At 36.7% G+C, this 14,568-nt stretch overlaps 1 pseudogene; it reads left to right on the top strand.

Moving 5' to 3' along the window:
* Positions 1-7,627: 7,627 nt before the first annotated feature.
* Positions 7,628-10,058, top strand: LOC145113959 (AUGMIN subunit 5-like; annotated as a pseudogene).
* The last annotated feature ends 4,510 nt before the right edge of the window (positions 10,059-14,568 follow it).

Here is a 14,568-nt window from a genome sequence, read left to right as displayed (position 1 = left end):
GAGTTTCTAAATCCAATGGTCGTGCTGCATGTTCGACTATATGCCACTTCGCCTTCAGCACTCCAAAAGCACGTTCCACATCTTTACGTGCTCCTTCTTGTCTTCTCTTAAAAAAATTGTCTCGTTCTTCAACCGGGTGACGGAATGCCTTCACGAATGTGGAATACTGAGGATATATTCCATCTATAAGGTAATACCGATATTTGTATTCGTTTCCATTCACCGTGAAAGGAGCATCCGGGGATTTTCCATTCAAAAGATCGTCAAATATTGGCGACTGATCAAGAACGTTGACGTCGTTGTTGGAACCCGCAACCCCAAAAAATGCATGCCAAATCCATAAATCTTGAGAAGCAACAGCCTCTAAAACCAACGAAGGTGATCCGTGATGACCACTTGCGTATTGCCCTTTCCATGCTACCGGACAATTTTTCCATTTCCAGTGTGTGCAATCAATGCTTCCGATCATTCCGGGAAACCCATGGCGTTCTTCATGCGCCGCATACAATTCTTGCAAATCATGCAACGAAGGTTTCCGCAAATACACGTCTCCAAAAGTTTCAACAACACCCCTTGACAATGTATACAAACTTTCTCTTGCGGTTCTTTAGGACATTCTCATATAGTCGTCCATAGTGTCGGGTGACTCCCCCATAGCCATCAAACGAATGGTCGCAACACATTTCTGCAACGTTGTAAACCCTTGTCTACCTCTAGCATCATATCTTAATTGAAAAAATTCGTACCTAAATATAAATTAACTACAGTTTAAAAATATATTGCATATGTTGTAAAATTAAAGAAACATGTAGTACATTTTTATTTATTTTGTATAAAAGTATAGTAAAGAAGCGATACCGGCTTTCCAAGGCGTTGACGATTCGTAAGAACACATCCCTACTCAAACGAAATCTTCTTTTGAAGTCGTTCGCCCCGTATACACAATTATCCGCAAAGTAATCGCGATATAGATGTCCGTGTCCTTCCTCGCGATTTATGTTTAACATCACACGTCTTGTTAGTAGCGGGGCTGAGTCTGGTTGTAGCAGGTCGGTAGTGTAATAATGATACATTATCCTAAAGAAAATATCGTCATCTGAATCATCGAACGAGTCGAAATGATCCATATTTTTTTTTAAGATAATTGAAAGTATGTAGAGAGGAGAAGAGAAAGTGTGTGAAATTTTTTATAAAATGGTAGGTATTTATAGAGTAAATGGTTTTTTTTTAATAGTTAATTTTTTTTAAACCGTTGCTATTTAAACGTTGTTAAACGTTTAAATTTCACTCGTTACATCCAGTCGCGACGGCCACGAGATTCACCCTTGACGAGCAAAAACGAATAGGGGGGGGGGGCGGTGTTCCCCCGTCACGACGCCGTTGAGGCGTGCCACGTCAGCACCGTTGCTTCTCGTTTGGCCCATACCGCATGCTCTTAAAAAAACGTAGAAGTCTTTCGGCTACCAGTTTCCCTCCCTGATGTTATAATCTGAGATTTGTGATTTTATTTGTTTACGTTTTACATATGATTAATTGATGATCTGCAATGTGTTGATTTCTCTAGGAGAATGTTTGTATTAAAGAGGTTTTCGAAGCACTAAAATGCACTGGGATTGTCGAGTGAAGAAGGGAATCAGAGGCTTCAAATATTTACTCTCGTTGGATCAGATACATGCCCTAGCAAGATGATTGGTCAAGACCTACAACTGGAGGATATTGTTATTTCATAATTAGGGTTCGTATTTTCTACTTATTCAAATTTATTGTTGTATTTGGATTAAATTGGGGGTTTATCCTTTTGTTTTTAATCATTTTTTTGTTACTTTTTAATCTATTTCATGGTAAATATGTTTATACAACAAATTCCTATCGTGTGCTTTTCTCTTTTGATGTTCTGTTCTTATACACAGGCGTGTTAGCAATATGTGTTTTTACCGTTAGGCTGATTTTTGATGGTGTCATTGTGCAGGTAGTTAAGGTTCTAACATTCCTATCTCCAGCCACTCTCTAAAATGGAAATTTCACGCTGTTATCGAGAACAATGACAAATTTATAGTTATACAAAAAGGTAAGTGGAAGTAAGAAATGTAATATTTATACTCATCAATGTGAACATGATATTAACAATTTGTTTTGGTTATGAAATGGTGATTGATGGTAATTTCTCATGAACTCTTATTGTGTGTTTTTTTTACCTGAGATGTGTTTCTCTTTTTCCCTCTCTTGATTTAGTTTAAATAATTTCGGCATGGAACAAACCATTATACATACATTATATGTTTTTCTCATTGAACTTTAATCATTTTTCTTCTTCCACATCACAAAACTAGAGACTTTTTTTGAATATAACCAGAAAAACTAAAAAATACAATCTAAGCATTTTATGATTGATTAGATGGAAAATATATAATTTCTTGAAGGGGTTGAAAAAGAGTTAGATTTTTTTTTTTTTTTGTCATTTTGCAAATGGTGTTTAGTTATTTTGGGTAACTATTAATTTGATTGATGAAAGATTAAATGCCACTACAAAGAACTTTGTTCCCTGGAAATCTCAATATGGCTACAAATTTTGAATTTCAATAATGATATACATTGAGAAGTTAGTGTGGCATGTGCTACTATTTACTTCCTTCATTCAAGCTTTATGTCTAAGAGAAGTAAAAAAAATTCTCATTATTTTTGCAGGAATAGGTGGACTTGAGCGACTGGAGATACTTCTTCAGCCTTTAAATACATCCATGAATATATATTATTTTCGTTAGTTATTATTATTTTATACGATTGGTTTTCAAATCTGCTTGAATTTAATTGTTTTGTACATATATCAATGTGTGTTTTCATACATAGATGAAGATTATTGTTTTATAAGTTATATGTTATAGTTGTTTAGATGTCATCTATATCTGACCATTAAAGGTTTAGATTATCATCGAACTCTTTTCTAATGTTACTTGAATTCATTGATGTCTGATTAGCCACATGATTCCCGAAGATCAAGTAACAATTATTAGTTATAAACGGTTGTTGTATCCACTACTAGAAAAAACACTTTTAATGACAGACAAAAACACGTCTGTTTTAAAAGTATGTCATAGTTTATAAAATTTCAACAATTTATCATTGAAAAAAAATGTATGTCGTATATTTATATTTGTTTTTTGTGAAAATTTACGGGTATAAAAATACAATTCTTATTTAGTGTCTAAACTTGAAATAAAATAACATTAAGTATTTAATTAAGTTAATTAATTTAGTTTTAAAGTAAATTACAAGAATAGTCCTTAAAGTTTGAGGTAGTTTACATGTTTCATCTTTAATCATATTCTTTTCGTTGGAGGTTTCTTTTGTTTTGTTTATCCCTATTATCGTTTATAACATTTAGCCATTAGTAAAAATCTGAAACAATGGTTATTAAATAATATATCAATATTATAGTTCAATACATATCGATTGAAGGCAAACGGGCAACAAGCTGCGCCGCTAGCCCTTTCTGGATGGCAAAACCAATTCTTTTGAAAACAACATTTGTGGATCTAGGAGATATGACATTAGAATGCATGACCCGTTGGACTCTATTAAGGAGCTCCACCGCCTCTGGTGTGAGAAAACCAAATGTATCGAATGCAAAAGGAACAAATACATGTTGATTTTCTATACATGCATTCTCGTGCTTTACCACTTTGCACGCAGCGGCTTTCAAAGCGGCATGCCCAGCTGTGAAACCCCCGCTCCCCAAACCAACGAGAGGAGAGACCCCAGTAAGATCCACGCACGCATGCTTCCCTCCTATCCATCCAAAGACCAAAATGTCAGCCGGTCTAAGTGTGGACCTGTCATCCTGCGGGTCCGTCAAAAAGTTCACTGATGCTTCTTTCTTCACAGAAATACCAGCACGCCGACAAGCATCAAAGAGAACATCCCGAACCACATCATGTCTATACTTGAAACCAGGGAGCTCTCTACAATGAACCGCGTGTTCCCCAAAGGTATCCAAACATGCCTTGCAACAAACTGGGCATATCTCGTCAATTGGGAATATGGGAATCATGAGGCGGTAACGAAGGATAGTTCGGTACTCCACAGGAGACATATGCTGGACAAGACCATCAATAGGGATAGTTAGCAGAAAATCCTGAGCATGAGGCGCTCGCAGACACTCAAAGACTGCTTTCTGTCTGACAGTCATGTCGAAGTCGACTTCCATATCTTGGACGATTTTGCTAAAAAGGGCACACGCCAAAGCTTTTTGGGATTTAGGGGGGGCGGTGTCCTTATTAGTGAAACCGCTACAGTCAAATCCCGGAATCGTATCGCGAAGACGAGTCATAGCACATAGGTAATCCGAGTCCATACCACATATGCCACTGTCACGTAAGATGTGGTCTTGTAATGCCCAAGATTGGGCCCTCGAGGCTACAAATGCGTAGGAGGAAACCTCGTAGGCCGAGTACAAACCCAAACCACCGAAACGAATAGGTAAGGAAGCCAAGCGCCACTGAATGTCTCCAAAGAAGGGGCCTCCACATACCACCATATCCTCGATAGACCTGCGCAATCCTTTGTCAAAGAATAACGCTGCCTCTTCTATGTGTACCGGCTGGCATGTCCTTAAACCAAAGAAAAGTTTTGCAATGCCCATACATGATCGAAGAAAAAGGAGCTCACTCTGCGGGTCACATAGTTGTGGAAGAGGGCCCATCAAATCAACAACATTGACCGCTCTATTCATTGCCAGCTCGCTAATAAACCCCGCGTCTCTGCTAACAGCCCCCCCAAGGAGCTTCACCCCCAAAGAAGGTCTCCCTATATTCGTTGGGAATAAATCGGCATGAAACTTCCTACCATCACATGAGGGCCAAAAAATCTCCGTAGTCTCCCTATATTCGTTGGGAATAAATCGGCACGAAGCTTCCTACCATCACATGAGGGCCAAAAAATCTCCGTTTTCTTGATGTTCAACTCAAGACCCAAACCTAGATCATGCAACCGAATTATGTTCAACACTCTAGCCACCTCCTCTGAATCCCCAATGACAGTCCCATCATCTAGATACCAAGCATGGAGAAGGAGCTTACAATTGTCTCTAATCTTGTGCACAAGCGGGTGCAAAACGAGGGCAAAAAGAAGAGGGCCCAAGGGGTCACCTTGCTGCACCCCAGTGGCAGACCATATATGTTGGTCTCCGATATAAAGTCTCGCTGCTTGCCCGTACAAGAAATTCACCCACAAAGAAATGGAAGGGCACATCTTCTTAACCTCGTGGAGCAATGCTGATCGATCCACCAGGTTAAAGGCATTCGAAAAATCCACAGTCAGCATTACAAGAGACCCATCGGCATGGTGTTCACTCAACACCCTATTGGCACTGTGTAACACAGCCTCAGCACCGCCAGATACACCAACCCCGAACTGAAAATCATTAAGGTACTTGGCCATTTCTTTACCCACACCTTTCATGGCAACCTTGGAAACCAGACGTCTCCATATAGTGCCTACTGCAATCGGACGGATCCCGTTGTCAGGTTTAAGTAGAGGCGTGAGAGGAGCGGATGCAACAAACTCTGCCAAAATGGTTGGACATCTTCCCGCTAACCATAAATTAACAACTGAAGTGATAGCATGTATGAGATCTATGGCAATAGCAGACCCTTCTCCACAAAGGGTGTCTAGTAAGTGTTGAGCCCTCAAGCCATCTCTCCCGCAAGAAGTTCCTTTAGGGAAGGATTTGATGCAACCAAATACACCGTTAAAGTCTGCTACAAGGGGAGGTTTAGAAATTATGGGGCTTGGCATGGATGGGGGTGGTCTGAAAGGGTGTTTGTCCTCCAAAGCTTTAATAGTATCACTATTATATGGTGCAACACCCGATGAGCATAACACTTTCACTGCTGCGATAAAATGACCATCTGCAACCTTACGGAGACACTGTCTGATGTTGGTGTTACTTGATGTAGCCTCCTTCTGAAGGATGCCTCCACCCTGTCTCATAGCTCCAACCTCAGGATTGTCTAACATATTTTAAACTAACTTTGTGATACCACCCTCTTTCCCCCATGTATCCAAGGACTTCAGGATGGAGCTTTGCTGTAAAGATTTTCTATTCCCAGACCTACATTCTTGTCTATTTTTGGGTCTAAACACCTGCAGTGTGCATCGAGGAAGAAGTAACAAACACATCCATGCCTCAACCGAGCCAGGTTGGGCAATCACCTTGTAAAGAGCGGTCTTCAAAGCCTGAGAGAAAGCAAGACGACAACTATGGGGGATACTCTTGACAGTAGTGATAGGCTCTTTAAAAACACGATCAAGGAGCGCAACATCAAAAACCAAACCCCCAAGAGCATTTGTCACCGACTCTTTAGTTGACGGATTTAGAATACCGACAATATAACGACTCGAGCCGTCATCCCCTGTAACAAACCTCACACGACCATCCGGGTGATGACAATAACGGCTAAGAGCCTGCATATATCATTCTCTTTTCAATTTTTTTATCACATGTATTTTATTATATATTTATTTAAAAGAAAAAGTTGGGTCCACACCTACTGCACACCCCACCCATTCTATACGTGATATCTCTATCCATCTTTCTTCTGACCCCTAAATCACCATATACCTAAATCACCATGGCCACCGAAAACCTCCGCCAGCCGACGACCGACCCTGAAAGTCCAACTGCATCCGCCACCGTCACGTTTACTCCGCCTCTCTCTATCTCTCTCTCTCTCTCTCACACACACCACCGTCACTCCTTTAGTCATTGTCCACCATGATTTTCCAACCACCACCATCACCGCTTCAGTCATCGTCCACCCTCACTAGATCGTGAAGCACATCATCTCTATTTCCGTCATTTTTCACCAATCGCTGACACGCCACTGGTCACGCCATCGCCTTCGTTGCTTTTACATCGATTCGAGACCTCGGTGCCCTATATTCACTTCTTTTACTTCCTTTCCTCTACTATCACTAGATGGATCGTATCACTCTATTCTTAATCCACGTTTCTTGAAGCTCGGGCAGAGCCTAATCAAACATGGCACAAGGTATTCTCTCTCTCTCTCTCTCTCCCTCTCTCTCTCTCTCAACTTCGTTTGTTCGCATTTCACTCAGGTGCAATTTGAGTACTTGTATTCAATTGATGAATTTGCAAATCAAGACAAGTTTTCATTCCCACACTTTGTAAATTTCACAAGTTAACTTGAGATTTAAATTCTATGTACGCTTGAGTTGTTACTAAATGTTTTACTAAGTGGTGTTGGGAAGATTTTTAAATGTTGATCGAGTTAATCCAGTAGTATCTCGGACTGTGATGAAGCAATGGATAATTTTTCATCTCTGATTACTCAGAAAACTCATGTTGATATGAGCAATAACAGAGCTACATTGGAGATACTCCTTAATTTTGTTAATGTGGATATTAGTTACTACTAACACATACTTCGTTTTGGAATATGCAATTAGTGTTTTTACTTATTAGCTTTCTTGATTTACTGCAACCTGACATTTGACATTTCTTACAGATTATGGATTTGGAGTAGTCAATTCAAAGGTGAAGATAATCCATTTGGATATTAGTTACTACTAACACTAAAACTTGAGATCCATTCTTCCATTGCTACAGATGAATCAATCTCAGTTATCTTTCAAGAATTGCAGGTAGTTTTATAATATATTTAAAAAAAAGATTGGATTGAATATATTATTTATTAGCTTTAAAACCATTTATAGGATTATGTGAGTGATCCCGATAGGATATTATGTTTGAATTACAGGTTTGGGATCCAAAACCATCGAGTTATGTTTGAACATTCTATAGTTCAAACAACACACATTTATTATCATTCTTATTCCAGGCACAAACATGTGATGTTGGATGCTTATGATCAACAATGTGATGAAGCAACGATGATATTTTCTGAATACCATAAGCGACTTCGCCTCTATGTTAATCAAGTCAAGAATGCTTAAGATACTAGACACAGATTCTTCCATGGAAGTTGTCACGAGTTTCCAAATGAACAACAAAAAAGAAGACGTTTACTCCACTGTAAAAGGGTCAAAACCTGCAGACGATGTAATTCTAACTGAAACAAACAGGGAAAGAAACATACGCAAGGCATGTGAATCTCTAGCAGTACAAATGATTGACAAGATTCTCTCATCTTTTCCTGCATACGAAGGAAATGGTATCCATCTAAATCCTCAAATGGAAGCTGCAAAATTAGGTGTCGATGTTGATGGAGATATACCCAATGAAGTGCAAGATATAATTGTGAATTGTCTGAAAATCCCTCAGCAAATACTTCTTGCCATGACCACTTACATACACAGGTTGAAATCATTAATGACAAAAGAAATAGAGAAAATTGACATTAGAGCTGATGCAGATATGTTAAGATATAAATATGAAAACAATAGAGTAATGCATGATTCTTCTCCTGATGTAAACTCACCATTCCCCTTTAAAGTTTATGGAAATGGGAAACTTGGAGTTTATATGCCTTTAAAAGGAACTTAAAATCAACTTCTTGAACGACATGTATTTATCTTTCTCTCTTCCTTAAACTACTCTCATCTTTTCACTTCTTTATAATGAAATCCATCTTTTTGTTTACAGAAAGCACATGTTCAACAATTTGTTGCTGCAGAAGATGAACTCAATAAAGCTGCAGAAGCTAGAAGCATGTGTCAGAAGCTAAAAGTGTTGACTTTGACCCTTCACATTCTCTTAATGTTGGAGGAACCTCACAAACCATGAGTAGTCTCAGATAATTAGAGGTAGTATTAATAGCTATATTTATTTTATTTTATCCATTTGTTTTTATACAACTGGAGGTTTGGGAGAAAGAAAGAGAAGCTTCTGGATTGAAAGCAAGTTTGACAACATTAATGTCTAAAGTACAACAATTAAACATGTTATGTGAAGAAAGAAAAGAAGTTGAAGATTCTTTAAGTAAAAAATGGAAGAAAATCGAAGAGTTTGATGCTCGAAGATTAGAGCTCAAATCCATCTACAGTGCTCTACTTAAAGCAAAAAATGTAAGATGAGTTTTAAGTTTTACTTTTCCATGATGAGGATATTTATGTCTTTTTGACAATGTTGTAGGATGTTGTTGCATTTTGGAGTCAACAAACATTAGCTTCCATCAACCCCACAAGTATTGTTGGAGTCAATGGATGGCATCTACTAGACCTGATGCTGTCATTGCTGCAGAAAAGAATGCTGCCCTTTTGACTGCTCGAGCTGGTGCCCGAGACCCCTCTGTTATTCCTTCTATTTGTCGTGTTTCTGCTGCCCTTCAATATCCTGCATGTGTGTGTGTGTGTGTTTGTGTGTGTTAGAGTGATGTGACATTACTAAAATACCCTTGGTTAATTTTAGGGTTAGAAGTTTCGGATTCCGGCTTAGCATTGGTGTTGGGATCCATGGAATTCTGTTTGAAGTTGCGGGGTTCGGAAGCTTGTGTTTTGGAGGACTTAGCAAAAGCAATCAATCTGGTGCATATCAGGAGGGATCTTGTGGAAAGTGGTCACACATTGCTAAACCATGCTTATCACAATCAACAAGAATACGATAGGTATGAGGGTGGAACTGGAATCTGTGATTCTGACGGAATCGGAATCCGTGATTCGGACGGAATTGGAATATGTGATATCATTCCGATGTCAAATAAACGGAGTTTAATTCTATCTGAAGGTGGAACCAGAATCAGTGATTCTGACAGAATTGGAATCAGTGATTCTGATGGAATCAGAATCTGTGATTCTGTTGGAATCAGAATCTATGATTCCATTCTGCTGCCAAATAAACGGAATTTAATTATATCTGAAGGTGGAACCAGAATCAACGATTACGACAGAATTGAAATCAGTGATTCCGATGGAACCAAAACCTTACAAAAACATCAAATGAAAACCAAAATTGTAAGAGAACCTTTTGACATTATGGTTAGTGTAATGGAATGTATTTTTGTATATGTATGATATCTTATTTTGCATTATTATACATTAAATGTGTAATTTAGTTTGTTTAATATTTGGTACAGATTTAGAATATATATATATATATATATATATATATATATATATATATATATATATATATATATATATATATATATATATATATAACCATGACATACAAAATATGTCGTAAAACTATGTCATATAGAATGTCATAAATGTCTGTCATAATTACAAGAATGTTACTATGACATACAAAGTCAATCGTAAATGTATGTCGAAAATGTATGTCGTATATGTATGTATTAATTGTGGGTCATAAATGTCTGTCGTAAAATTTATGACAGACTAAATGCCTGTCATTATCCTTTATGACATGGCTTTCAATGACAGACATTTGTCTGTCATGTATAGGCATTTACGACAGACAATGTTTGTCAAGGAAAGCCTTTTTTCTAGTAGTGATCTAAACCATTTATAGCTTAGATCATCATCTCTTTGCTCAGATATAATTTTCATATTGGTTCCATCATGTGCTTCTTATAGTTCTTTTATTTTTGTTATCTGTTTTGATTTATTAGTAAAACTTATATATTCTCATCTTTTAGGTTCTTCCAAAACCAACTAATGTCTTTTGAAGAAGAGGATTGTGTATAACTAGCGGCTATGGTGTCTACATTCAAGTTGATGTTGTTTGATAACATAAACTCCCTTTAATTTAACATTTATATGGGGTTAACAAGTACCTTGTAAAACTGGGCAGCTTCTGGTTCAATCATGTAATTCTTATATCATGTGTTTTTGGTTTAGTTATTTGATAACCATGGTGTTATTGGTTAAATTGATATTCATATCATTATATCAACTTTGTTATTATTTTCTGATTATGTATTTTATGTTTTTAACTTTCTCATCGAGTATCGTTTTTACACAATAATATCTGTATAGTCCTACATAGCTACTGTGGAGTCTTGGTCTAAATCTCATAAATGCTTACAAAGTGTCTATTAGGAATACTTGTGGCTTTGTATAGGGATAAAAAAATGTGGATACCAAACAGAGGGTGTTGCTCATATTGTTTTCCACGATAGGGTTTGGGTTCGGATACTTATTACACCTTTATTCATTCATTTATTCAAAGTCGAGAAGTTAGTTTTTGTCAATGTTGTAGGTTAAATACAAAATTTACATATCGTTGATAACTTTTATAAAAAAATGATGTTAGTTTCAACAATTGTAAACATATCAATTTTTAAGCATGAGTTGTATTTGATTTTAACATTAATGTTTCTTTCATACCCATCAAACATGTTCAAACATAATGTTTTTGACCGATTAGTTTAGTTAAGAAAAGACCCATGTACACGACCTCTTTTTTTCATTTAATCCTCTTTTACATTTCTAATATTTTACACACAAAAATCATCATTTTTTTAACTATGTTTTACATTTCTAATATTTTACATTTTGTATTTAAAAAAGCATTTAAAATTTTGTGATTCTAACAATGATTTACAATATCTCAATAGTTTTTTTTATTACTTTGGATTCATTTACCTTCTTATTCATTATAGTGTTTGTATTTATGTAAAAGTATTATTCTAAAAATTGCTTAGTTTTAAAAACTTGATATTAATTTTTTTAATAAATCCGTGTAATACACGGGTCTCACACCTAGTCATTATATTATAGGAACTATTTATGTAATTCAGTCAAATAGAGATATCGAATATGTATTACCGATCATGTTCTGTTTTATTTGATCTAAATAAAATTAAAAATAATGAATCGGTGTAACTAATTACATGTCATAAAATAGTAAACATGTCTCCTAAACATGCACATCATAAAATGGTAACCATGTCTCCCAAATATACACATACACATACACATGTCTCCTAAACATATGTCGAGGTTCGGTGCATCCAACTTTTATGACTTTTTATTGTATTATGATATAAATTTATATTTAAGTATACTCTTTGACATCGAATGATTAATTAGTAACAATATTACTATTTTATTGAACACGACTTTTATTGTACGAAATGTCGAGTTAATATAACATTTTATTTAATTATGAGTAATGGATTTGATTTGATTCGGCCGTAGGAAACTAATAACTAATGATTGACTCTTATTCTATTCTTGGTAACACGTAGGTAGAGCTCTAAACGAACCAAACAAACACAAATTAGACTTGTTCAAAACACCTATAGGTTGCGAGCCTGCTAGCATTCCACTGGACTGTCTATAATAGCCCGTGGTCCTCATCTATACTCCGCTAGATGACTGAATCAGCTTAAACATCGAGACTTTTCATCATTTATTTCAACATCTATATCATCTACCCATCTTTATCCGTCATAATAATATGTATAAAATACATATACAGTTTAAATCGAATAAAACATGTATATTTTGTTCATCCAGCATATATATCAAGAACACAGATAATATGCACACACAACACGTAATTTATATTAAATATTTCATATATATGTGTAATATGAAAGTAACTATACACTCACTTGTTAAAGTGATGACTCCAAAATCAGGCAGCGCTTCGCTTTTAACAATTTTATTTTCCTTCGACGAAACCTAGTATCATTATCACTAGATTTTAGTCTAATATTTATTGTGACTAATTATTAACTTAGGGTTGCTTTGAGCTATATTGTTTTTCTTGTATTATATAAGTGTTAAACAATACTTTTCAACTACTATGTACAGACAGTGACGAGACATGAAACACCAGAGGGAAGTACCATTTTGGCATTTAAGCTGTTCTGAAATCCAACAACCATATGCGACCCTTCAAACCAGATTCCCCGTACCGCGAGCAGTTAAAAGGTATTATAATAACACTTTGTATAATTTATAATATTTATCACATATATTGTTTATAGGTTCATAATAATGATAATGAACTTAAACATAAGATATACTTAATATAGGGTAAGCATGACTCACTTACAAGGGGGTTTAGCTAGGAGTTGGGCTCTGCGGGGGCAGAACTTCTGAGCCGAAAGCTCTTTTTCTCGGAGCCTTCTGGCGCTCCGAGACTCACCTCTAAAACTTGGGAAGTGCTAGGGAGTGGAAGGGGCTAAGAGGGGTATTTGAGAGAGAAAGAAGGGTTTTGGTGTGAGGAAATGAGGTTGTCCTCGCATCTATTTATAGGATGAGCGTTGCGCATACGCGGGGTGTAACTTTGGAGTACACTAGCCATACGACGTGGTGGGATGTCAAGTCCACCAAGCAAATTACACCCTTTGTTTGCAAATAAAATGTAATATAATGGTAAAAAGGGGTATCGATCCTCGGGGAAATGGTTGTATTCAATCACCAATGCAATCTAAAAGAACTAGTGTAAATAAACTAATTAACTACAATTAAACTAAAAAGGGGGGATGTGTTATGATTGCTTGAAAACTAAAAGACTTGAATAACTAGAAAACTTGCAATTAAGCAAGGTGATGAGATGCTCAAATGTTGAGAATAATTGGTTAACCAAGGCAATTCAACACAATGAACATTTGTGTGTTTATCATTAGGATTCAATACAAAGCTTATCATTCATCCCAAATTGGTTATAGCCATCATGAAGCATGGTATGTCAAGATTCCTCATAGGTAGTATGGAGGTTGGGAAAGCCCACAACACACCTTCTTAATCAAGATCAAGGGTCAATTGAAGCAATTGAACCCAAGAAGTCAATTAGCCTTAAGAATGAAGGAATCCCCAATTCCTAGAGGATGTCAATGCTTACACACCCATAAAGGAGCTATGATTCATAAGCTAGAGATGATTTCTACCATCATAAAGCTCTTGTTCTAAGTAAATTCAATGATTCAATGCAAAACCAAAGAAATAAACCAACAATTGCTCATTCAAGTACCAAGCTCATGATCAAAGTATCAAACAAGCATAAGAAATATGAACTAGAATCATAAACATGAGATAAATTGATAATCAACATGAATCCTTCAAAACCCACAAACATTCAATGGTTTTCAGCCAAAGTTAACCAAAATAGAGAAATTAGCCACTCATGGCAACTAAATAACTATAACAATAGTCTAATTGCATAAAGAAACTACCTAAGACTTGGAAAGATGAAAGGAAATGGATTTCTAGCTCCAAAATCGCCTCTTGCAGGTCTCCAATGGTGGAAAATCGAGAGTATGGCTGCTAGATCTGATCCCCCAAGGTTATGGTGTGCCAAATGACCAAAATACCCAAACTGGGCAGTTGCGCGGGTACCCGCGCGACGAAAATTCCACCCACGCAGATGTTGCTGTAATGCTATTGGTCCTTCATTCCTCCACTCCACCTTTCCACTACCAAAGATTCCTTTGGTCCCCTCCATATCCATGTGATTTAAACCAACCAATCATCATTTAGCTACAAAAATGGATGCTCCAAGCCCAAAAATAAAAGTTTATGACCCATCTTCACAAGTCCAAAATATTCAAGTCTTCAACTCTTTAAGGCCCAAGTCTTCTTTTATGGATCCGCCAAGCCCAATAGCGCCTCGAGAGCCCACAAGTCCGTCTTCACTCTAATCCACAATCGCGATAAGCTCCAAAACCCTGCAAA

This window comes from Lactuca virosa, chromosome 5 (genome assembly GCF_052849685.1).
Source record: "Lactuca virosa cultivar CGN04683 chromosome 5, Lactuca_virosa_CGN04683_v6, whole genome shotgun sequence".
In the NCBI taxonomy this organism is placed as follows: domain Eukaryota; kingdom Viridiplantae; phylum Streptophyta; class Magnoliopsida; order Asterales; family Asteraceae; genus Lactuca; species Lactuca virosa.
The sequence above is the reverse complement of the archived record's forward strand: the minus strand, read 5'-3'. Positions and strand labels throughout refer to the sequence as shown.